This window comes from Vidua chalybeata, chromosome 2 (genome assembly GCF_026979565.1).
Source record: "Vidua chalybeata isolate OUT-0048 chromosome 2, bVidCha1 merged haplotype, whole genome shotgun sequence".
Taxonomy (NCBI): domain Eukaryota; kingdom Metazoa; phylum Chordata; class Aves; order Passeriformes; family Viduidae; genus Vidua; species Vidua chalybeata.
In genome coordinates, this window is record NC_071531.1 from 62,967,858 (window position 1) to 62,992,723 (window position 24,866).

Here is a 24,866-nt window from a genome sequence, read left to right on the forward strand (position 1 = left end):
GCTACTTTGAGTTTGTGGGGGCAGCCAGGGAGAGGCTTCACCTTTTTGGACAATTCAGTGTCTTATTTCAGGCTTATTTGTGAAATAAGTGAAAGATAAGAGAGCATTGCATACACACACTCAGAAGCACAATGAGAAAAATATAAACAAAAATTATTATAAACTTAAAGCTATATAAGCAAATGTCACACAAACTAAAACCCTCAATTCTTTCCATTAACAAAAATTTGGTATGTAACACTGGCTGAATGAGAAATCTCAGACCAGGTCTTCTGTCTAGCTATTGCCATCTATAGTGCAGAATAAGAGATCCTGGCAATTATTTACAAACTCATGATAGCAGGAGAAGATTCTGTGGTAGTGAATGAGCTCTATCACTGCTTTTCACACCATCAGGATTTTGCTCACCAGCTGTAAAGTTTTGAAGCAAGAAGTGTGTCACAACACAAAGCTCCAGCTTCACAAGAAAGATGAAGAAGTGACAGACTTTTGAAGCTAAAGTCACTTGTTTCTGGGCAGGTCTTTCTGGAAGAACCAAGATAATGCACAGGTTAAGCTCATATGCGTGAACAATTCCCTCAAAGTCAACAGAAGATACATAAACCTCCCTTTACCTGGGTTCTAGGTTTTAATGTAAGGAGCTCTAGTACTTTTCAACATAAGGTTTTAATATGTGCAGAAAAAGTGGAGTGGAAGCAACAGTCATCTGGAAATTGAAGAATGTAGGGGAAATAATTATTAATCTGAGCACTGCTGAGCATGCATGACTTGAGTTCTACTCAGTAGGGCTTCAATAGAGTCACAGATTTAAGGTTTCTTTATGAACACCCAGTTTATCAGAGACCATAAATCTTACCATAGATCTCTGCATGCCTTCCATTAGCCAAATTTTCAAATTTTCAATCTGAAAAAAAATGCAGACATGGCTGTGCAAACCACTGATTTTTCAAATTGCTGGAAGTTACAAAAAAAAAAAAAAAAAAAAAAAAAAAAGACAACAGATCACTTGTTGTGACCTGGACTGATTATTTTTCAAAATTTTTTGTTGAAAAATAACATTGAAGGCCAGGAAAATGCTATGTTTCAGGCTGAAGCATTTTAAAGGATTTTTTAAAATTTGAAACATGAAAATGCTTAATTTCAAAAGCATTTGAAAATGTAAACTTCTGCATGCAGATATAGGTACTTCTACCTCCCCTTCCCTTTACAGACATAAATATAACCCCCCAAACCAGCAATTGACAAAACTCATAATTTGAAAAGAAACTGCCTAGTACTATCAAACTGGTTTTTTGCTGATGCAGTTAAAACTTAAAATATGGATCAGCTCCACCACTTACCTGTACAAAATTATAAGGAGACACAGCATTACAACCAGTGAAGGATGTAACTTCTAGTGATACAGAGATTTCAACACAAACAAGCCCTTAAGCTAGAGTTTCAGACAATCAGAACAGGGGAAATGCACACCCATCACAGGTGTTTGAGGGCTAAACCAAGTATGGCTGGCAGACAGACAGTGTAGAATCTGCCTGTTTTCTAGAGTAAAGTACCTTCCTTGCTGCAGCACTTGGCATTGGGGAAAGCCACGAGAACCTGCTGACTTCAGGGAAAAGCCCCACTAAAAAGGCAAGCAGGAAGGCACATCACGTATTTCCAAAAGAGCTAGCTCTTACAGGCTGGTCTGCCAACGATTGTCATGCTGGAACAGGGAGGAGCAGGAGAAAATGCCCTTCTAAAATTTCACCTTCTTCTCCGTTTGAACCTAGTGGGACAGAAACAATGCAATGTTCGGATTTAATTTCCTCTTGCAAGGCCTCTCACCTGGATGCACTGAAGCAGTGCACAGCCTTGATCCTGTAAGAATATTTATAGTAGGTGTCACTAGTCCAAGACATGAATTTTTATTCCTTCCTTTTCTTTTTTTTTCTCTAGAAGGCTTCAAGATCCATCCAGTTTTGCTCCCCACCCTAATCTTTCTTTAAAGCTGAAAATTTTAATTCCAAAAGCAATGCTTCTAAAAGGAAACACTAGATGTGGTTCCCTGTCTTTGTGTTCCACTGGACTGGGTGTTTTTTCCTCTTTGACAGGAGCTGAGCTAGGAGTTCTTCACGGTGTCCACTGTGTCACATAGCCATCACCTGAAGGAATAAAATTCTGATCTCTGCCTCTTCGAAGCCTCTCCCTTGCAGAGATGAACACGATCCCTAATGCTACATCTGCAGTGCTCTGTATTTCCCTAGATATAACAAGAGTCTTGGAGTCAATATAACCTTGTCTTTGAGTAGTACAATGACTAATGCATGCTCTTGTTATTCAGGGTCAAATGGTCACTTGCTTTGTTTACTTTACAAATGGTAGCAACACTGTGTGGCCAAAAAAGCATGCTGTGGTCTCAGAATGAACATAACTCCAGACGTGGCAGTGGGGCAGTGAGACATGCATCTAGGAAGCTCACCAAGCTGCAAGGATTCATGCTCGGACCTAATGGGTGCTGCTCTTTCACCTGAGTCACTGCAGGCACTGGCCACTTGTCAAGCACAGACTCAACAACATCCTCTTCAGCTAAGCAGTGGCACTACCAGGTGGAGAACTTTTTGCTCCTTGACTGTCCTCATTCTTCTAGACAGAAGTAAATACATATTTGTGAGGTAGCTTTGAAGTCTCTGGTGGTACTCTGGAAGTTGAAGAAAGACACTAGAACAGAGCTGTAGTGTCTTCAAAGCACCATGAAAAGGAATAACAAGCAAAAAAAAAAAAAATTTTGAATAATACCAGAAACAGAAATAGGAAAAAGAGACCTTTGGGTGGAAGAGGAAGAAATCCACTTGATAGCACTAAAATGTAATAAGGGGCAAACAATCTAAAACTGAAATATGAGTTCCAATTACATTTTATGCTCAAAGCAGTTAAATATTATTGCAGTTTACATGAGAATTAAAGCAGAATTGTAAAAACCGAAGTGTAGCATTGAGGAAAAACTGCTATGCTTTGGCCCTGCTTTTAACAGGGACTTTGCTAGTAAGTGAAAGAATCCCAAGTTACTGGATGTGAATGACAGACCCACTGCTTTCATGTGTCATTGGCTATGGAAACTGATTTGCATGCACTAGACTAACTCAAAGGGCTACACAACATCAAGCAAGCAGGTCTGACCTGATTTACATATTTTGTATACTGCAGTATACTTGCATAATGACAAGGAGAATCTGAGTTTAGAGATTAGCAGACAATTGCTTCACTATTCCTAACATTGTATACTTCATATACACTAGTATGGTTAGTTAATATATATTAGTTTAACATATACCTAAATGTCTTCCAGGGTCAGATGGAGTTTTTTACAGAGATGATAGACTCAAACGGATGTGGATGTTCTGGCTAACCTATTATTCATTCCTTCTGAAACAGGAAAAATGGTAAATAGTTCCTCAAGGTGTAGTTATATTTTTCTGAAAAAGGGAGGCACTATGAAAGAAATCTCAGAGCAGCAGATAAAGAAAGAAATGGATGGAATAATGCACTAGAAGTTAGAAGCTCAGATTTGATTTTTGACTTTGCTGCTTCCAAACTGTGAGACTCCTGGAAGGTCATTTTACCTGTCTGTTTGCCTTCCTATTCTCATGTCTAACTTGTCAAATGAAAGTGGTAGCAGCTTAGGCCAGAGGTTGCTTGTAGGATCTAATGCTCTTAATGTCTGGTTCTATTAAAGGGTTGCAGTTACTAATGCTCCTCTAGTAAAAAGAGGTATTAAAAAAAAAAACAAACCACTTGATAGGAGACAGTAGGAATTAGATAACTAGATGAACTAGTATAGAAAAACAACACACAGAAGCAGTATCTCAAAATTATGAAGAAAATACCCAGATTATTTTAATGCTGTGAAAGAACAGGAGTAAGGAATAGGAACAAAGAAATATAGTAAGAGTATAACTGTCCTCCTACAGAGAAACCAACAGAGCAAGTTGTCCTTTTCTTTGACTTCTACAAACTTCTGTTGAGTTCTCAAGAAACTGAAAGTGGAGCTGAGGTGGGAACAATAACTTCCTAGACGTGTGCTTCTTGAAGAATGGTTGTCCTGCACTGATCCTGTGGCTCTGTTCCTTCTCTACAGTGAATATTCTGCAGCTTTATTTCAGCTAAAATGCCTCCTCCCTTCAATGTTTGCACATAAATTGCTATTAATATTACCATGTTATACAAGTGCATTGGGGAGGAAAATAGGCCCACTAATGCATTGTCCTGCTCCAGTGTTTTTTAACCTGGAGGATGCCGGGATGCCGCGCTATTCCATGGACTGTGGATGGGCATAGGCCACAGGAAAAAAGCAACAGAGGTGGGACATGCTCCATAAGGCTGCATCTGCCTCACCCTTTCTTCCCCATGCTTCTCCCCAGGCTGTGTGCAAAGCTTAACGCAAATAAAGCATATGTTCCCAGAGTTGCCTTATGGCCTTCCTTCCCTGCTCACATGACAACCGTCACTTGTAGTCAGCCATGGTAGCAGCTCAAAGGGATCCAGGGCCTGCAGGCTCAGGCTGCAGATGGCTAGTCCAAGCTTCCTTTATATTATTTGAATAAATTTACAATGGCCATGGAACATGCTTCTGCCTCAGCCCGGAAGAGCTACCAGTGGGCAGGTTAGTTCCACAGGCAGGAGGCAGAATCTGCCCTGGGCAGGAGAAGATGATGGTAATTAAGATCCAACTCAGTCCCCTCCTTAACACTACTGAGCTCCATGGCAGGCCCCCAAAAGAGGGAGTTTAAAAAAAAAAAAAATTACTGTTATTTATATCAATGCTACTATTTTTTCTGTTATTCTTAAATAAGAACAAAGTGAATGGAAATATTTTTTTCTCTCTTGACAGAGCACAGACACATGGCTGCTTATGTCTTTTATGTTGTGCCATGGATTAATTAGGAGGGGACATGCAACTCTGCTGCTAGCTGAGCGCAAAGCAGGCAAACCCAGATGAACTCACACAAATTCCATGGACGCGCAACTTGGAAGCCCCAAATCCCGCTGTGCATGCAACAGAGCAAATGCTTTATCTGAGCTGAACTGCACCAACTTTAGTGCAGGCTGGCTGTGCACAGCAGCCCACGTGAGCCTGCCACATGGTAGGGCCAGGACATCACTCTCAAAAACTAATACCAGTTACACACAAGTGACAGAAAGGTCCTATCTGATGACACAAGTTTTTGCAGAAAAATCTAGAAATGCACCTTGTGTGGAGTTCTAAAATACTAATGAGCAAGCAACTTAAAACATTTCAGCACTTGCTGTCTTGCTGTCCCTTGAAAAATTCCTCACAGACACTTGCTAACACCTTAAAACTCTTGATAACAGTGGCTGATGAAAGCCAGAAATATCTCCAAGTGGGCATAAAAAGAGATTAATTTGCTTGAAATCATATACAGAAAAACAGAAACCCAGAAATATTTACTATCCTCTCCCTCTTCCCTTCATGACGTCAGTATTTGCAAAAGGTCCTGTATTGACAACCCAAGAAAATATATTCTCTCTTTCACTATGGACAGAATAAATCAAAGGCAGTGGAAAGGCATACATTCTGTTTTCTGAACAAGCACACCTCAGGTTACTCATCTCTCTTAAAGGATGAAAAAATCCTTGTGCTTCTACAGACCTAATAGGTGGCCTGCCTTGCAACTAACTCACAAGCCATTTGTAACTATATGAACCTGGCACAAAACACAATTGTTTTATTTAAGAGCACTGTATATCCATTTTGTCCAGCTGTAAAAAAACTACATTACATGCAAAGTGTCCTTATCTTGGCCTCTTTCCTGAAAGGGCCAGCAAAGGTATCAAGTGTAATAGAGAGATCTGTTAACAACAAAATGAAACAATCTTTAAAATGAGGTCCATGTATACTGTCAAGTGCCTACATCACTTATATTGCTCAGTAATTACCTGCTTTGACAGGATTTCAGCAATGAAGAGGTAGGAGAGGCTCCACAGTGTGGTGTTAATATGGGTTTAAGAATCCAGGACACAAGGCACTAATAGCACTAATACTGACGTGTAAGAAACTATACCATTTAAGTTTTAACTGTCTGGATTAGGCCTCTTACTCTTACCAGCAACTGTTTATGCATACTGAAAAGATGCTGCTTACCCACTACTGCAAAGCACTTCACAATCTGGAAATGATAGGAGGAAGCTCTGCCTAAAAATTAGGCCAACCTTTTTATATGTGACTAATGAAATGTGTGTGCTTTCACTTGCCAGTGTCCCAGCCTCTGACACCTGACGTGCACCTGAGTTCCAGTGGATAGATGGTCAGTTGTGTCTTCTTAGCAATGAAAATGAAATACCGAAGTAGAATGCATTAATTACAAGAATATATTTATGCTGTTATTTTTATATTATTCAGGCACTGACAAACCCATCCCTGCTTAAAACAAACAAATGGGTGGGGCATTTACAATACTTTTGTCACATCTTAAGAAAAATGTGTAGGCTAATTTTAAAATGCTTTCTCAGAAATACGGATACAATTTAGTTTTCTACTATGAGCTTGTACTTTACTGCGTTGCACTATTTAGACAAGACATGGGAAGATGCTGAAATTAACCATATTACACTGGAAAAAAGTTCAGGACTGAGAACATATGGAATAAACTCTGCAACATCCTTGGATGTGTAAAGCCATCATGAAACACAAACATAGCTCTCCTATTGGAAAAAAAATAGCATATTTCCATTATTATTATAACTATTATTTCTTAGTTTATTATTTAAAAACTATTATTATAAGCTATTAGTTAGCTTATTAAATAAACCTTATTATTTTCTTATTAGAACTATTATTTCTTTTTTTTTAGTATGACAATTGCTGACTGGAAGTCAGCATCCCACCTAGAGACAGAGCCGCACAAAAAATTAGTTCTTCCTAATTCTAAGAATCAATGCCACGTGTCTTCTGCTTAAAAACCATGAGGGCCTCATGTTGCATTTATTCAAGTCCTCATGAACATTAATACACAGGGTCAGAGCATGCAGTATGTTTCCACACTGTTTGATTGCTGTAGTGAAAGGGAGCTTCCCACAGAAAGTTAGGCTACATTTCCAACACCCGTCTGCACAATCGCCATGCAGCCACGCAAAAGCTGCTGGCCTCACACTGTCGCTCTGTGCATATCAGCTCGTCAGCCACAGAAATTCTCAAATTAATTTCACATCCATGTGTTTGGTACCGTCCACGACGTGCAGGGCAGAGGACCGGGCAGGACACGGAGCTTAGCGCGGACCCCAGCGTTATACTCGGCTAGTTCTGCCACCAGAGCGGTCTCTGTGGGAAGCCGATGTGAACCCGGCCGTGCTGTCGATGCTGGCCCGGGGAGGGCCTCTCCGCCACGCCTGGGCGACGATTCCTACGGCAGGGGGCACCGCCCGGAGCTCCGCCGCATCCCCGCGCGGCGCCACTGCCTGAATCCCCCTCGCTGGGTCAGGGGGCAGCGCCGGCCCAGCCCGTCCGCCCTCGGGCCGCGGGGGTGGCTCCCCGTGTTTACTGCCCCAGCAGGGGCAGGATGCCCCAGCAGGATGCGCTGCTGCCTCCCGCAACTTCTGGCTCGCCGTGCTGTGGCCTCTGAATGAAACTCGCCCAACTCGGCCGAGTAAGTTACCGGGAGGCTGCTCGTGGTGCGCCGGGCCGGGCCGAGCCCGCACCCCGCTACCCCGCGGCGCTGCCCGGGCGGCCAATGGACAGTGGCTGCCGGCGCCGTGGCCGGCACGGCTCCGCGCTGTCCCGGGCGGCCCCCGCTCCCTACCCCGCTCCGGCACCGCCGCCGGGGGCTCTGCGAACCCTGCAAGGGGCAGCACGGCGATCTTTGTGTGTGTGCGGGGAGTGTGTGCGCCGGCGGCTCCCTCGCGGGCCGCGGGTGTAACGGCAGCGCTGATTGGCCGGCGGGCCCGTCGCTCAGCGCGCCGGCCAATGGCGGGGAGCCTTATATCGCGGAGAGTGTTGTGGCGCTGCCCGGGTTGCATGGCTCTGTGTGGAGCCGTGTTCCGCGGGCGCCGAGGCGGAGGGGCTGCGCTGCGAGCCGCGTTCGGCCCAGCGGCGCGGTGCGCACTCCGCCGAGGTGAGTGTCCCCGCCCGCAGACCCGCACCGGGCGGGCGGAGATGGGCAGCGGCAGGGAGGGAGAGATAGGGAGAGGGGTGCCCTCGCCCCACGCTTTACGCTCCGCGCTCAGCTGCGGAGCAGCCCTCCGCGCCCCTCCTGCGGCGCTGGCGGACGGGAGGGAGGCGCGGAGCTTCCCCTGCCCAGCTCGGCGGCTGCCGCGGCTCCCAGTCACTTTTCCTTCCTCTTGCCAGCCTTGCCTTCGTTTTGAAAGTTTGGGCAGCGGAGGACGGGTGGGTTGGTGCCGCCAGCCCTCCGCCCGGCCGGCAGGGTAGGGGTGACCGGGGGTATGTGACGGGGAGGGGGCCAAGTGGATCGCGGTACAGCGCAGGGTATTTAAAACACCAGCGAGCCGAGCCCGAGAGGCGGCGGGGGTAGGCCAGCCAGTGCCAGGCTGCGTTTGAAACCAGGCACCTCTCGCCGCCACAGAGAGAGGCAAGAGCAGCGGCGGAGAGAGGAAGGGGAAGGAGGGCGAGGAGGAGGAGGGATGGCCACCGGCCGCCGCTCGGTGCGTGCCTCCGAGGGGACTTGACAGGGAAATCGCGGCAGACAGAAACGAAACTTCATCCCGAGGGGCGGCGAGGCGCGGGGGAGAGTGCGCGGATCGGTATCGGCTGCCGCCGGCCTGGGGGGCTCCGCGCCGCCGGGAGAAAGGGCGGTGGGGGGGGGGGATATAAAACCGGAGAGGGGGAAGCAGCAGATCCAGCGGCCGCACGGGGAGCGGGAGGAAAAACCCCGGCACCGACCCCGACAACAACAGCGGCCGCCGGGCTCGGCCGTAGAGTTGGGCTGTGCGTTTTCCGGTAGTCATCGGCGATGCACCCGGGGCGGCGGCGGCCCCGGTGGGCAGCGGCGGGGCGGCCCTGCCGGAGTTTCGCGTGGATGCGGGATTATGTTGTGTCAATAAGTTTAAGGTGGAGAGGGAGGGAGGGAGAGAGGAAGGCGGGCGGGGGCCGGGGGGAGGTGGCGGCAGGCCTCGGCCGCGCGAAGTCCTATTTCTGAAGGTAAGTTGTGACATTGGGTGGTCGCGATGACAGAAAACTTGGCGAGTGACGCCTTGGGGAGGGGGCGGCTGCCTCGGGGGGGTCTCTCCTGGCCGCCGGGAGCCGGATGGGTGCTCGGCTGTTATTTGCCGCTGCGAGATCGGGTCGCTGGTAAATTACAGAAAGCAGCCCTCCTCCTCCTCCTCCTCCTCCCCCCGCTCCCCGCCAGGCGTTTCGCTCTTCCTCCTCTCGGGTTTGTTTGCAATGTATGAAACTTGCATGGCTGTGAGGACAGCCGATCCAGTGTGGGTTTGCGAGGAGGAGGAGGAGGACGGGGAAGGAAGGGTTGGAGGCAGGGGAGAAGGAGGCAGTCGCGTTAATCCCGGGCGCCTCACGGCAGCAGGTTTGCGTTAGGAATATCGGTGGCAGCCCGCTGCCGCCGCTGAATGAGGAAGGTAAAACGAAGCGATGCGAGAGCCGCCAAGGCGACATGCACGGCGGCGGGGCGAGAGGCACCGGCAGGCGGCTGCCCGCCCCCTCCCTGCCTCCCTCCCTGCCTGCTGCCTTCTCCCTCCCTCCCCGCCGGGGCGGGGAAGGACCGTGCCCGGGTCTCCCCCGCTCGCCGCCAGCCGAGCCGGGGGGCCGCGGGGCTTTAACCGTGTGCGGGGCAGATTCGCCACTTTTTCCGGGGAAGGCCCGCGGTTAAAAGTTTTCTGCGGAGGTGAGTGTGTGCGGTGAGGCCGGGGTGCCGCCAGGCCGGCGGTGGTCACTCGGGCCTGGGGCGCCGAAACCATTGCCCGTCCTGCTGGTGACACGTCCAAGTTCCGCAGCCCGGCGAGGCGGCGGAGGGGCCCGGCTCGGCCACCGGGGCAGGGACGGGGTGCCGGTCTCCATGTGGGCTCTCCCGGCAGCGGCACCTCCTCCCCGGTGGCAGCGGCGGCAGCAGCGGGATCATCGCCCGGGCCCGCGGGGAGGAGGAGGGGAGCAGCAGGGTGGTGTTTGCTGCCAGCCTGCCTCGCCGGAGCCCGCCGGGGAGGGCAGCTGGGAGGCCTGGAGAGCCCCCCGCGCCGCCGCCCCTTCCCTGCGCGCCCGCCCGCCCCCAAAGGTGTTGTGCAGACTTTTCCCCCGGGAGGGTGATATTTATGTGCTGCATTATTGCTCTTCTCCTCCCCCCTCAAAGCAAGATGGACTCTCGTCTCTCTCTCACTCACTCACTCCCCCTCTCTCGTTCTCTCCCCCTCTCCCTGTGTCTTGTCAGCCTTCAAGATCGACATTTTGTAACTAGGATGCAAACTTGATGGTGAGCGGGGGCGGGGGGCGAGGAGGGGAGACGGGAAAACCCTGGGTCACGGCGGTCTTTCTCCATATTTAATACCTTTTCTTTCCACCCCACCCCGGAGCCCGGATTCCGGTGGCCCTACACTTTGCACGAGCGAGGGTGGGCGGAGGGCGGGCGGCGGCTGCGAGCGCCGCTCCCCCCGCGGCGACCGGGGGTCTCTCCCCGCGGGCTGCGGTGGCGGAGGGGCGGCTGGGCGGCCGCAGCGCTCCGGGCGGCTCTGCTGGGGGGCAGTGGGCATTACCTGAAACTCTGCTCCAGCCTTGCAGCCTTCGTCCGTCGCTCTGTCTGTCTCTTTCCCCGGCTGGATCTCGTACCTGCGGTGTGGCGGCTTATTCTTGTTGCTAATTTTTGCGTTGTTTGGCATATTGTCCACTCGCGGGGATTGATCGCTCACTTGTAAGTTCCCGGGGATTACTGTAATGTATGCCTCCTTGCAGATGGTGGTCAACTTTCTGTCTTTTATTTTGATAACACATGTGAGTATTACTCTATGTGCGTGTAAATAATTATGTGATGCATCTCTGTGTGTACGCATGTCTGTGCACGCTCATAAACATGCATCCGTGTGAGAGAGAGAGAGACAGAGGAAGAGCAGCTCACCCTGCTGATGCACACTCAGATGATTTGCTCCATTTGCCCACTCCTAATGCCCTCTAAAGGCACGGTGCATCTTTTGTTTGCTCCTTACAGTTTCCTGCGACTGTCATCTTGTTTTAATGACGACTTAGCTGGGATGGGGGTGAGGAGGAAGCAAGTTTCAAGTTTGTTGGCGATGTGGTGAGTTGCAATATTGTAAAATCATGGTGTGCTGATGGTGTGCCTTTATTTGATACTTTATAGGTCACTATCATATGACAAAGGCTTTGAGACAGCTTCATCTTCGTCTGTCTGTAATTTCCATTTGCCTTCCTGGGTAAGTATGTAATCTGTACACATGAAAAAAGAACTTGGTTGTTGTTGATAGGATAGAGGTCCTCGTGCTGCCACTTTTTGTCCTGGTTTTAGCATCTCGGAAAACATGTCTTCTTCAGGTGCTAATAGCTACTGCTAGAATACAAAGTTTGTATATAGGGGTGCCTCCAAGTAACCTGGGAATTAAAAGGCTATGCATATTTAGAGCTCTCTTTCTGTATTTTTTAGTGGTGTTTTTTTCCCTTAAACTTTGTAAAGACAACCAGCTAATTGACTTAGGGTGAAAGTTTTAGACCAGAGTAACATTAGAATATGCAAAGTGCAACACACAAGTCGAAAATGTAATGAGTGTGTAAAGTCCTTTTAAAATTGAGTGGTAGAAATGTATGAGAATGTAAACTGAATAGGTAATTAGAAAACTCTGAAGGTCAAGAATTGGTGACAAATTTAGCAGAACTGTAATGCTGCTGCAACAGGAGTTCGTTCAGTTTTAACATGTAAACTGAGAGCTAATTAGAATTCCATCCATGCTCATTCTGTGTTACTGTTTTTACTTTTGGTATTGATGAATGCCGATACCAATCAATTTGAAATATGTATCTCAGTGACTAATTTACTAGTATTCCTAAGTTTTCAGGTACACAACAGTGTTTTTCTTTAATCTACATGCTGGGAAAAGTTATGGTAACTTTTGAAGGTTTTGACACCTTTTAAGCTGAAGTGAAAGTGGTAGTTTAAAGAAGAGGTCCTAATTTTTTGGGTCACATTTATAAAGGACATAAAATTAGTGGCATTTGGAGCACTTCTCATACAATTGCCCATAGTGTCACTGACCTGCATTTGGCCCAAAATGGGAAGTGGGAGGTAGCATATCTTCTTGGCACTATTCTGCACATAATTAAAAACAAGACAGGACATGTATTTGGGGTAATCTTAGTACTCATAAATGCAAATTATTAATAACAGACTCCTGACCTTTTGCAGGCAGTGTATAGCAGACATAGGATAAGTGATGGTCCCAAACATTCTGACTTGAAGGAGGCTGTTGGGAGCAGCTGTTCTGGTGTGATATTATGACCACAAAGCTAGTGTTAAAGGTGGGGTAACCACTGTGGGCAGTTGGTTTGAAGGGAGAATTCTGCTGTTCTCCTGTTCCGGCTGATTTACACCCAAATTTCAGGTTTTCAGATTTTGTATGCGATGTGGTTGGTGTGTGCAGGTCTCAGAGTATAAACACCAAATTCAATTACTGAAATTTTTTATGACAGACTAGTTGCATAGGAGAATATTGCTTTTGGTTTTATAGTATTACTGACAAGGATCGTGTTTTGTGAAGAGTAATTGTTGCAACAATTTTTTCCAAGTAAAAATGCATGTGGAAATTCAAAACTGGCAGATAGGCTTCAAAATGTTGATCAGGGCTGAATACAAATGTACTGATTTCTGAACTTAATTTTCTGTGTTTTCAGTTAAGAGTCACACGAGAGTGCTATAAAGTGTGAAGGATGTTTTCTTTATTTCGATTAATAGTAAAGGATCCTGAAGAAGAATAGCTCAGAGACCTTGACTCAGGTCTTGAGTCATTATCTGGTTTTAGTTCTGTTATGAAGTCTTTTGGATATATGGAATGTTGATCTGGCAGTGAAGAGGTGATTGTAATCTTCCCGCACTTGGAGAGGAGCGGATCTTGGTTTTGTGCATTGTGCTAAATGTCTCACCTGATGCTGAACTGGCTTGAACAAAGAAAAGGATAGGGTAACATTTTTATAAAAAAAGCATATTAGGAGCTGTAGAGGAAGAGGAAGAAATACGTTTCCTCGTAGCTTAAAAAAAAGGCAATGAAAATAATGTGCGTAGTTAAGGTGAGAATAGAGATGTTGTTAGATTTGTTCATGACTAGAAATCTCCGTTTACTTTAGGGACCTTTTATTTTGGTAAAAGGTAAGTTTTCTTTTATTACACAGTTCTCACTAAAGTAACTGTTCATGACTGGATTTTAGTCATTCAGTCTTGACATACAGGAGTTCTGGTTTGCTTGGTGAGTGCCAGTGCAGGGCTGGTGTGTCACAAGATAGACAGTGATGAGCTGCTTTGCGAGGTGCCTTGTGGATGTTTCAAAAATTGGCCCAAGCTCTCAAAAGTTTGTTGCACACTACTGGCCCTCTTGGCACAGCAAGCTGATAAACCATGTCAAGCAGGCATGTAATTTAGCAGAAACATAGCTGGTTTCTGTGTGGAGGTAAACTCAGAGTATTTAAGAAGCTTACCCTTGACCCTTTGGAGTTATTTGGGGGTTGCTTGCTGTAAGCTCATTGCCTGCAAAACTTCCACTGGCTTCAGCAGGAGGTTTATTTAGGAAAGGAGTGTAGGAGTGATGGTGAGAGGAATTTGTCCATGTTCATTTTTCCCTTCAAGGAAGAAAAAGTTTCTCTTTTGTAGCTGTTGTGTGAATAATTAAAGATATTAAATGTCAGTTTTCCACATAAAATATCAGAGGTAATCATGCCATTATTTTATAACTAATGTTTTTCCTGTTCATCCAGAATACTCTTAATACACCTTGTTCGTAAATTAGTGGTTCTGTAATTGGCAAGCCTGTAAGCATGTGAATATCTTGAAGCAGATGACAAGTCTTGTTAAATTCACTGGTATGATCGCTCACATTCAGAGCTTAAAGTTCTTCCAAGTTGCTGCCACTTGTGGTCTGGGTGCTTAAGATGTGCGGTGTCTGGAGCTCATGAACATGACATTAGGCAGGGCAGTCTTCTGGCACAGAGCTGGGGAACGAGTGGTGTGAAGAGAGGAGAGCTTGACTGAGCGAGCTGGGACGAAGTGCTCTTCCACCACATGTGGTGGTGGAAAAGGTGCAGGTAAGGTTGATGAGACCTGTGGTGTGCAAGGCTCTGTTGTGATGTGAAGTTGCTAAATACACCTGCAATGAAATTTGGATGCCTGGGAGGTGAGGCACTTCTTTTTCAACTACACCATGGCTGGTGTAATGTTCAGATCCCCTTTCTTTCTGAAGGAGGTTCTTTGGTGGAGGAATGTACTACAAATTAAAATTGGAACTGAAGTGAAACTCTAATTTTAATTTTTGAGTGTGTTGCAGGCTGTCTCTGTGAGCTCTGGCAAGTGATGTAGTCAAAACCAGAGGCTGCTTTCCAAATTTTGGACCCAACCTGGACTTCCTGTGCCCTGTCATTATGATGGCCTGCTGTGGCCACTAGTGGAATCAGCAGCATAGCTTTGGCCTGCTGATGGCTTCCAAGGTCTTTACTTTTACAAGCATAGCCATATGTCCCTTGGTCACTTCTAAATGGAGAGTGACAGTACTTCCCTGTATCATTAAATCATATGGTGCCCATATATTGGGACAGTTTTCATGAGTGATTTAAGTTTTTCAAAGCAGTATAGATACTGTTGTAGCTTACTGTAAACTTAATAATTTATGTTTTCATTATTACGTAGGGGTCTATAAAGCTGGATTGAATTTACTATCATATGTATTTCAAAATATTCTTGAGAAGAAATAGGTTAAAGTCATCTTTCTAACTTCTATAGTATTATTTCTTTTCCTTCTACCATGTTTCTCCCTTTCCTGGGATATTATTGCCAGAAGCATTTTTGTTCAGTTTTGTATCAAAAGATTATTAGGACTTACTTCCTTTTTATTTTTTTGTTTTGTTTTTTTTTTAAGATCAGTAATGGTACAGTGTTTCTGTGTGTGAGTAATGGGGTGAATGTGGTCCTGGTGGACATGGGAATTTCACAAAAGATTCCTACAGCTGTCACCCTTCTTGATAGTTTTGGAAGGGGTAATATCTGAAGTAGCCTAAGGATTACTCCGAATTTAAAAATGGCTTGATGGGCTGCTGTTTTGCATTGCTTGAAAAAGAAAAAAGGACATACTATTTTCCCAGTAACAGTGATATTATTAAATATTGGCGTTTGTAGGCTTTGCCTTATTTATGTACTTCTGTCGTGTTTGGTGAAGTACACAAGCCATACTGTAATCACACACCTCAAGATCAAGAACAATAATTTTTTTCCCAGTTTTAGGCATCTGAGATGAAAAGCTGCAAAGGAGCGTAGGCTTTCCTGCAGTCATTTAGCAGGATAGCAGTAGCAGGGAATGAAAAAAAATCTGCATCTGACTCCTTAGTTTTGTGTCCTTTCCCTTGCTCTGAAGCTTTCCTGGTAAGTGCTTTTCTTGAGATGTGAGTAGACTCACTGAATTCTGTGCCACTTGGACATCTTCTGTCAATACTCTGCTTTCATTCATAATGCTGCTTAAAGAAAATCCCACCTTCAGAATGTTGTGAAGTTACTGATTTACAATTTGGTTATATTTATTGACAAGACAGTGTAAAGTAGGAGGAGAGCTTACTTAAGAGCTTTTGCCAGTAAACATGGTATTTAAACTGCTGTTTATTGCAGTATTTATTAGCCCTATTTATTTAATACTAACTTTGTAAAGTTAATGCAAGGAAAAAAATGATTCTTCATAGTGATGTTTTTAAAATGTGATTCATGTGAAATAGTTCTTCACAATTATTTTTTCATACTCATAATCTAATGTAAAATGACAACTGATTTTCTTAAAAAAATGGAATTGACAGAAGCAGCTACTTTGGCACTCTGACAGTATTGTGATAGGGTAACTTCCTTACTGAGCTTTTATTTCTAGAGATGGTAAACATATGTAAGATTTTCAGGTTTGCTGTTTACTGGTGTTTTGTTACTTAAAATAAAAATTTGATGTAAAAATTGGAGGTGAATTTGAGGAGTAAAGCACATTTTACTTAATGCCTGGGTGTAGAACTATTTGAATATTCTCACAAAGGTAGCAACATTTTATTATTTCTAACATTTATAAATTTAATTACCTAAAAAATGAATCAACAAAGAGGAAAAGCATGGTTTTGACACTTTCCAGTGTTCATGCTTTTTCCTTTATAGCACACAAATGCATAATGTAATAGCAAGTCCTTATGAGCATGGACAATTCAGCATGCGAAAATAAACTAGCTTCAGGCATATCTGAGTACAAAGAAACCTAGTACAACAACATTTCAATTTTTAGCGAGGGGAAGGAAAGTTAACAGGATTTTATGAGGCTACACTAAGAAAATCAGTTGCTTAGGAAGCATGGAATTTTTATTGTCAGAAATCTTCCACGTGGGTGTCTCTATATAAGACATTTTATAAAATGTAGCAAATGCTGAAAGTAAGAAGCAGCATTTTATTGACCCTTAATGTCACAGAGCCTCATTCAGCAAAGATAAAAATAATTCAGTGGACTTGCACAACATGGGATCTATGGAACTTAATGCAAGTGGAAGCTCTCTTGACAAGAAGCTTATCAAGTCCTGTCTACATCTTCCTGTTCTGAGGGAAAGTGGAAAGGTGCCTTCCCTCTGGCCGTGTGGTGTTTTGTTTGGGGGTTTATGATGCTTGCTTTCAGAAAGGCATTATGTGTATAGGAAATGGTCTGTTTTGAGACATTGTGGAACACCCCTAACTGCCTTCCTGGCTGTGGGATCACTCTCCTCTTACGCAGGTGTAGCAACAGGAAGATTTCTGCCACCCTCCTGGTACAGGCTTTGTCCTGTGCTTCTGAAACCCCAAGGTCCCCTTGGCAGGGTTAGGCATTAAAGGCCTGCTCCTCGGTTCTCTTCATGATAACTGAACTGGCCTGTTGCAGGATTCAAGTGAGAAAGTCTTAAACTTGGTCCTGTGCCACTGGTGAGCTGGGTAAAGGATTGGTGACTGTACGATGCTGCTGAGTGTCAGGCAGTGTTTCAGTGCTTGAATGCTTTCATCCAATACCTTTCAGTTCATTCCCCAATATGTTTTTTTCTGCTGGCTACATAAAGACTTTTAAACTTAAACCTTTTTAGAAGTTGTCTGTCTTTTTGTTTTGAATATTTTGTTTTTCATTTGTACTCATGCATTGCAAGTCAAGAGGTACCCAGCATCGGGCAGAGCACATCATAGTTAGGATTACGTCTCTTGCAGTAGAGTAGTACATCTTCCCTCTGCAGCCTGTGTGTTCTATGAAACAAGTAAGTCTAAGTTTTTGTTTGTGTATGTGAGAGAATGCATTGTTTTGTGGTTGGCAAAGCAATATTTAGGAGAGATTCAAGAGAAAATTGAACGTGAAGATGAATAAAGAAAACATTAGGTGAGAATGGAAGGACTGAGGGAGGACTTGATTCTTACATCATTTCATTTTTGTGGTTGGCCGTGTTTGGGTTTGCTTTCCCTAAGTGGTGGTCTTGAGCCACGTCCTGCTTACAGTGAACTACAGTCAGCAACATCATGCTGACTTATGGGATGAACTACAGGAACAGCTGTTTCTCTTAACCTCATGGCTGAAGAGCCTGATCCTGCAGTTACAACTGCGCAGGTGAATTCCTGAACAAAAAGCCAGAACCAGACCTGCATCAGCAATGTGCACCCCTTTGCAAGTTTGCTGGCTGAAGTTCCTGGTGGCCTGAAATTCTTCAGAAAAGCTGCAGATCTCATATTATTCTTAGTTATTGATGTGCAGATAGTTGTCTCAGGGACTGGCACCTGTTGTACTCACAAGCTTACAGGCCATCCTTGACCTGATGGTGAGCTGGGGATAGAGAGACATTGCTGAAACATGCCAAGTTCCTGTAAATGAGAAGAGGGTGGAAGAGCATGAAGTGTGAGAATGCCATTTGGTAGATGATAAGTCTTCTGGCATGTAAACCATTTTGTTCAAGGATGTTTGCTTCACAAGTTGGCTGTCTGTTTAGGGAAAGAAAGCATTCTGATGTACTTCAAATCAATGGGCAGAGGTGATAGATTTGGAAAGAAGTACCATTTTCACCTCCACTTCCTTGGTAAAGCTGTCTTCAGCTGTTCTTTCTCTTTCCAAAAGGTTTCTTTATATCCTAATTTCATGTGGGGTAGTGTAAACTTCTTGCCTAGCTCAGTTCTAATCAGTCAGTGTTCCATGCCACAAACTAGTGAGTTCCAGGGTTTAGCTCTTGTTTGAATATACCTGTAATTCTTTTTCTTATTTAAGTTTCTTTATTTGTATTCCCTCTAATTTGTTTGAGATGCTCTTTCATACATGGTGTTAAACATCAATCATCAAGTGCTCATAATATATTTTGAAACAAGCATGCAAAATTGCAGCATAATCCTGCACTGATTACAGAACTATAGCATATGAATTAATAAGAAAATAAAACCAGCATAATTAATTTCCAGCTGCTTTTGGAGAAACAGAGGTGTTTATAAGGGGAAATTTGGTTTGTGCAAATTAAAGAATAACAAAGCTGATAGCAAATATATTTATGCAGGCAATTATTCACAATTTGCTTCCTCTGTTGTATTGATTAAAAATATGTTTTTAGTGCTGAAAGAGTAAGCAGAAGCTCCAGTGCCGTTCTTCGAAAACGGTTGGACTAAATGAAAAGCACAAGTGTCAGAAGTAGAGCAAGAGAAGGAAGTTTTTAACTTTATTTCTTTGTATGGAAGACCTTAAACAAGGGAAGTAAATGACAGATAACTAAGTGTAATGGTGGATTTTGTCCATGTGTCATTACTATGAGATTTCGATTAATATGAGAAAACTGCCTGTTTGTCTGTGTGTGTAAAACAGTTTTTGAGTGTTAAGTATTTTCCTTGCGTCTCTTGTATGTCCTTGTGCTCATCTGTCTTAGCACTGTGTACCAAAGCAGCAGAGGGTAAATAAAGTCCATGGTTAAAAGTGATCCAGGCAGAATCTCGCACTGTGAGCACCCTTGCCATAGTTTGGTTCTTCAGAGTCCTTTGGAGGAAGCTGTTGAAGGGATCTGGATACTCAGTTGCCAGTTTTGAAATCACCTCATTTGCTGCTACTCACGTCTGGCCTGTTCATGTGGGAGCTCGTGACAAAGCTTTGGGTCTGTGTGCCTGCAATGTCTTCCTGGTTTTTAATCAGCAAAGGAAGATCCTGCTCTCCTGAGAGATATGTCTAAAGGAAATGGATTATTTATTTATATAGTGAAGTAGACTCTCGAGGATGTCCCCGTCGAGCTTTCTGTTTTGCTGCGCCATGTGCTGATGGGGCTGAAGTGAGTGAGAGGATGCTGGAGTGCGTGGAGGGAAGCACCTGAGAAAACTGACCAGATACTGTGTTTTATCTAAAGTGTTCTGCTGGTTTCTCTGCCACAGCTGATCTGGTTTCTGTGTGCAGTCTTGCTTTCCTGGATGGACCCACAGCATTTGATGTTTGCTGTTACTCTTCGCAGAAAGAAGGAAATCAAAATGGGAGGTGAGGTTGTCATCGCAGACATCCCCATGAAATGGGTTACATGAGGGAAGGGCACAGTTCAGATCTACAGTGGGGACAGTATGTGTTCTCTTATTCAAGGATTGTAAAGGGGGGAAAAAAAAAATCTTTGAGTGGGGGATGATGTTTTGTGGAGCTCTAACAGGCTTTGCAGAGATTGAGTAGGGCTGAAGGAGAGAGTGGGGGCAGGCACACTGAAAGCAGGGAGGGTTTTATGCCTCCTGTTCCTGGCCCTTGTGAGCCCCTCTGTACGTACACTCACATGTCTGCTGCCTTGACATTCCAGTTACACCTATTGAACTGATTTAAATCAGGATTTAGCTTGATAAACACTTGGGTTAAATTGGTGCTTATAATCTCATTTTGCTTTGATATTTTTGTTTTCTTCGGGAGCAGTCTGTATTGGTAGACAACCATTAAAATATGTTGCCAAATTTAGCCTTTACACTAAATTAGGCACTACTTGTTTTTGTTATTTCAGAGCATGCACTGTATGCCTGCACACTTTCTAAGTGATTTCCTGGCCTATCTGCATTTATCTAGATTGCAGCTGTTAAAGTTTTTATTTAGGACATGAAAAATTATGCTTTTTTTTTTGATTGTGGCCTTTAAACATGTCCTACTTAATAAAATTACACTCATCCACAAAAACACAAATAAATGCAAATAGATTTTGCACTTAAAATAAAACTAAAGTATTATCCCTAGTAAGGTGACTGATTCTGCTTAACTGAATGCAAGCTTTTAGAACTAACAAACTCAAACTTCTTTGTTTTCTCAGAAGAGAAGGAAAAAAAATAATCTTACTCTTTCAATTCCCAGTTAGTTTCCCAGCTTTACAGGAAGTGCCATTAAGTGACTTATGGAGCAAAGACACTGCAGATGCAATGGAAGGTATTAGTTTCAGGTAACTTGGTTGTAAACCTAATACTGGTTCTTGGTACTTCAAGGAAGACTTACCTGTTTGGTGTTTGAGTTCTTTTTACAATTTTGACATCAAACATTCGCATTTTTTTTTAATATAAATCAAGTTACATAATATTACAGTGGAATTTAACATTGGTTTGTAATTTAAGGGCAAATTGCAATTAGATACTTTTTGTTAAAATATATCTAGCAACAATAACATCTGAAATGTCGATATGATTTATTTGTTCAGAAACAGTTCATTTGTAACAGTATCTGTTTCTTTTAAGCAGAATATATTTTTTTAGATGACTAGCATCTATTATCCAGTTGCTATTTGTAATAGCAGATGCCTTGGGCTGTATCTTCTGCCATTAAGGAATGCAGAGTAGCTCACTAGGTAACACTGTGGCCATATTAATGTATTTTTTTTGGTGGGTGCTAGATGCCTCATTAATTATTTTAAAATTGCTGTTACAAGTTTTCCATTTGACTAGGTGGTATGTGATTGACTATGTGGTATGTGATTAATGGTTGAGGGGGTACTTTACAACATCCAGGAAGGAATCTAGCACTGCTGGTGAGAGAAAGCAAAATATGAAACTGAGTTGTTACTGGATGCTGCATGTATTGCTAATGTATTAGAGGGAAAAGAAATAAGGAAAAATAAATTGGTGTATATACCATAGCAACTCCATGGCTGACATGAATTCTAACCCCCACCATACCAAAATATTAATAGCATCTGTGCAGTCAAAGAGCTTGATAATATGTATTGGCTCTGCAGCAAGGGAGCTGTATAGCAGTATTTGTGACCATTAAGGAATGCAGAGTTAGACCTCTTAGTTAGGAGAAGAGTTGTGCTCAGAAATGCAGAGTGTGCCTGAAGCCTGGTAGTACAGTTACACAAACTGTGTACAAATGCAGTTTTGCCCCTGCCTCCCAAAAAGGAGGAGTTACACACTTCAAGAAGTGGTTTTATGGCCTTCACTCCCTGGTGCAAACACAGGTTTCATGATCCTGTCTCTGTCCTGGTTTTCTATTTTCTTTTGTATCAATGTATAGGGTATTCAAAGTCTCAGCAGTTGTTGTGGTCTAGTAGAACTAAATATGATAAGATTAGGAAGTGGAATAGAAATCAGAGGAAAATTGAAGCAAAGGTCAAAATGTTATTGGAGGTTGCAAATGTTTAAAATGGTCAACTTTTATAAAGAAATAAAAATTGAAACAGGAAAATTACTGAGTATTTCTTACTCTAAAGCGAACAAGCCAAAGTAAGATGAATCACTCATCCTGAAAGGGTCGTCATTTTCATTTTCACATACATTTGATTCGATATCAGTAAGAAGATAGTATAGTCATATATTTAGGTAACTTTTTTGGTAGGAGCTGTTTATTGCTGAAGCATTCATGTTTTTAACTGCTCTAAAACAAATAGCTTTTTTTTAACATAAGCGTTCCAGCAGAATGCATTTTTACTTCTCACCCACTGTGCTGTTCTTGTGTCACTCCACCTGGAGAGCTGCATCCAGCTCTGGGATCCCCAGTATAATAAAGGCATGGACCTGTTGGAACAAGTCCAGAGGAGGGGTATGCAGTTGATCAGAGGGCTGCAGCACCTTTCCTATGAGAACAGGCAGGGAGAGTTGGGATTTTTCAACTTGAAGAAGACATGGCTCCAGGAAGACCTTGTAGCAGCTTTCCAGTACCTCATGTGGCCTATGAGAGAGATGGAGAGGGACTTCTCATGAGAGCAGGTAGTGACAGGACAAAGGGGAATGGCTTCAAACTGAAAGAGAGTAGATTTAGTTTTACATATTAGGAAGAAATTCTTTACTCCGATGGGATGACTGCACTGGCTGCCCCATCCCTAGAAGTGCTCAAGGCCATGTTGGATGGGGCTTGAGCAACCTGATCTAGTTGAAGGTGTCCCTGCCCATGGCTGGGGAGTTTGAATTAGATGACCTTTAAGGTGCCTTCCAACTCAAACTATTCTGTGATTCTACAATGTGGCTGACTTTATAATTACTGTATTTTCATAGAATTGAATTATTCTTGTCCTAACTTGTTCTTTCCTCCCCTCCCCTTATAGACGTGAAATGTTGAGGCTTTCCTTCCTTTCAGAAAATAAGTATTGGAGCCAAGATTTTATCAAGAGAATTTGTATCTTTGACAGTGTTCTGTCTGAAATGTCTCAGAGAAACCTGTTAATCCACATGTGCTGAGCAGTGTTGTCCTGCTAGGTTACATTGAAATGGGCTACTGGTCAGGCTAAAAAATCTGGATGTAAAATTCACTTTGGTCTGAAATCAGAGTTTATATGAGCTTGTGCAATTCCACTGAGGCTGCTGAACAGAATTTGGTTGTGTTAGTCTGGGGGATTGTGGCAAAACCAGTTAAGAGAAGTGTGTGCTTAAAACATTGCTGAAACTATATCAGTAGCACATGATCAGAAGAATGAGACACCCTCACTACTTTTTATTTTTTACTGGGGAGCAGGGGAAGAGGTGGCAATGGTGGTGGTGGTGTCCCATCACTGCAATTAAAACTCAATTTTTTTCTTTGGAGAGTTAGTCACATGGATGAACTTCGTGAAATAGTCAACTGGCAGTCCATATTTAGATGATGGGCCAGTCTTTTTTTTTTTAGAACAATTTTAAACTGAGGAACCAGAAGTATTTCTGCTAGTGCTGAACCAAAGTAGTGTCTCTGCCAAGCAGTCTGCTTTCATGGCAGCTCTAGCCAAGCATAGAGGGAGTGGAAAAGCAGGTGCACTGTCTTAGCCTGAGCACTTCAAGCTTGTGTAAAGTAAACTGCAGAGGAATGTCCTTTGCAAAGTATCATATATGTTGTGCACTGTCTGCAAAACAGATTCTGTTGCTTCCCCAAGTTCTTCTCCCAAACACCAAAAGCGATGGTGGCAGCTTACCATATGTTTGATTTTGCCCATCTCCCATCCAAAAAAGAGCTGTACTGTTGCCCAGGAGCTGGACCCCATTAGATGTAACCACTGCCACGCTGAGTTCAGTAAGAATTTTGTTACAGACTTCAGTGGAAATAAAGATTTTCTTACAAGTCAGAATTTATTGATCTCTTTGAGGTTTCTGAAAGAATCATCTGTACTTCACCAGTATAATGACACTGCTGATTGGCATGAATTTCCCAGTTTTACAAATGTGATTGAAAGTATACAGTAGCCTTAGAATAAAGGTAGAGTATGCCACTGCAGCCTTTTCAGCAATGGAGACCAAATAAAGCAGTTTCACCATTTACAGATGTAGGGTGGTAATAGGTTCTTCCCATATAAAGTGTTGTGCAGTTTCTGAAAGAAAAACTAATTAGTGCGTAGCAGGGCAGAAAGTTGAGAAGAGTTGTCCACTTCTGTTGGTTGTTGTTTTTTTTTCTTTTTTTTTTTTTGTTAGCCCTGTCAGGGTAAAATGACAGTTGCATTAATTGTAGTTGTGTGATAATATTTGGGGAAAATTTTACACTGAGGCTCAGTTTTGTTGATTGTGAAGATCTAGAAAAAGAGTTTTCTCTGGGGAAATGGACTTCAGGTCTATCCTACCAGAGAATCAAAACAATTCACTTTCTAAACAGGTATATAACAAATCTTTTAAGAGTGTGTACCATAGAACATAGGTAGTGTTGTCATTTATGTATTATGTATTTTGTTAAACAGCGTGTTTTTAGGGTGTAATAACATTTTATTCTTCTATTGTGTGCTTTTACATACATCAACTAACTACATTTTACAAACATTTCAGAAACAGTGCTACCCACCCCCATTTTGCAGTTTGCAGAGTAGACTCAGGGATATTCAGGTAAGACCAAGATGACTGGTGGTAGAATGAAGTACAGAATTCCTGAACTTCCTGAAAGTTCTTACATGACTGTTAAACTTACTACACCAACTACTTCTTTGTTACGAAAATATCTGCCCTGTGCACATTACTTTCCTCTATTGGTTGGTGAAAAAATGGTGATGAAGTATTACCTGTTGATTTCCAGCTTACTGGTTGAGTACTTGTGAACTTAGACTTGAAAAATCTGTTTGCTTCCAAATTCAGTTCAGGATTCTTCCTCCACATCTAAGAGCTTTTGCTGCCTGATAGGAAAGTACCCTTGCAGGTCAGAGCTTTTGGGCCTGGTCTTCTGTTCTTCCAAGCCAAGGTCTCTTCTTACTGTAGTGCTGTGTGAATATTGCCCTCTGTTCTTCCTAATTCTCTGAAAAATACTTTTGCAAGGATGCATAGGCATAATTTGATTGC

At 43.5% G+C, this 24,866-nt stretch overlaps 1 protein-coding gene across 2 annotated transcripts in view; it reads left to right on the top strand.

Annotated features, from left to right (window-relative positions):
- Positions 1-8,046: 8,046 nt before the first annotated feature.
- The window catches only part of BBX (BBX high mobility group box domain containing), a 134,660-nt gene continuing 117,840 nt past the window's right edge, over positions 8,047-24,866 (top strand). Inside the window, exons 1-2 of one of the 2 annotated variants that reach the window (XM_053936270.1) lie at positions 8,047-8,105; positions 11,307-11,379. The gene's annotated coding sequence lies outside the window, so the exon portion shown is untranslated. Of the gene's footprint in view, positions 8,106-9,829; positions 9,849-11,306; positions 11,380-24,866 lie in introns of those variants that run through there. The other variant, XM_053936269.1, reaches the window with a different exon arrangement.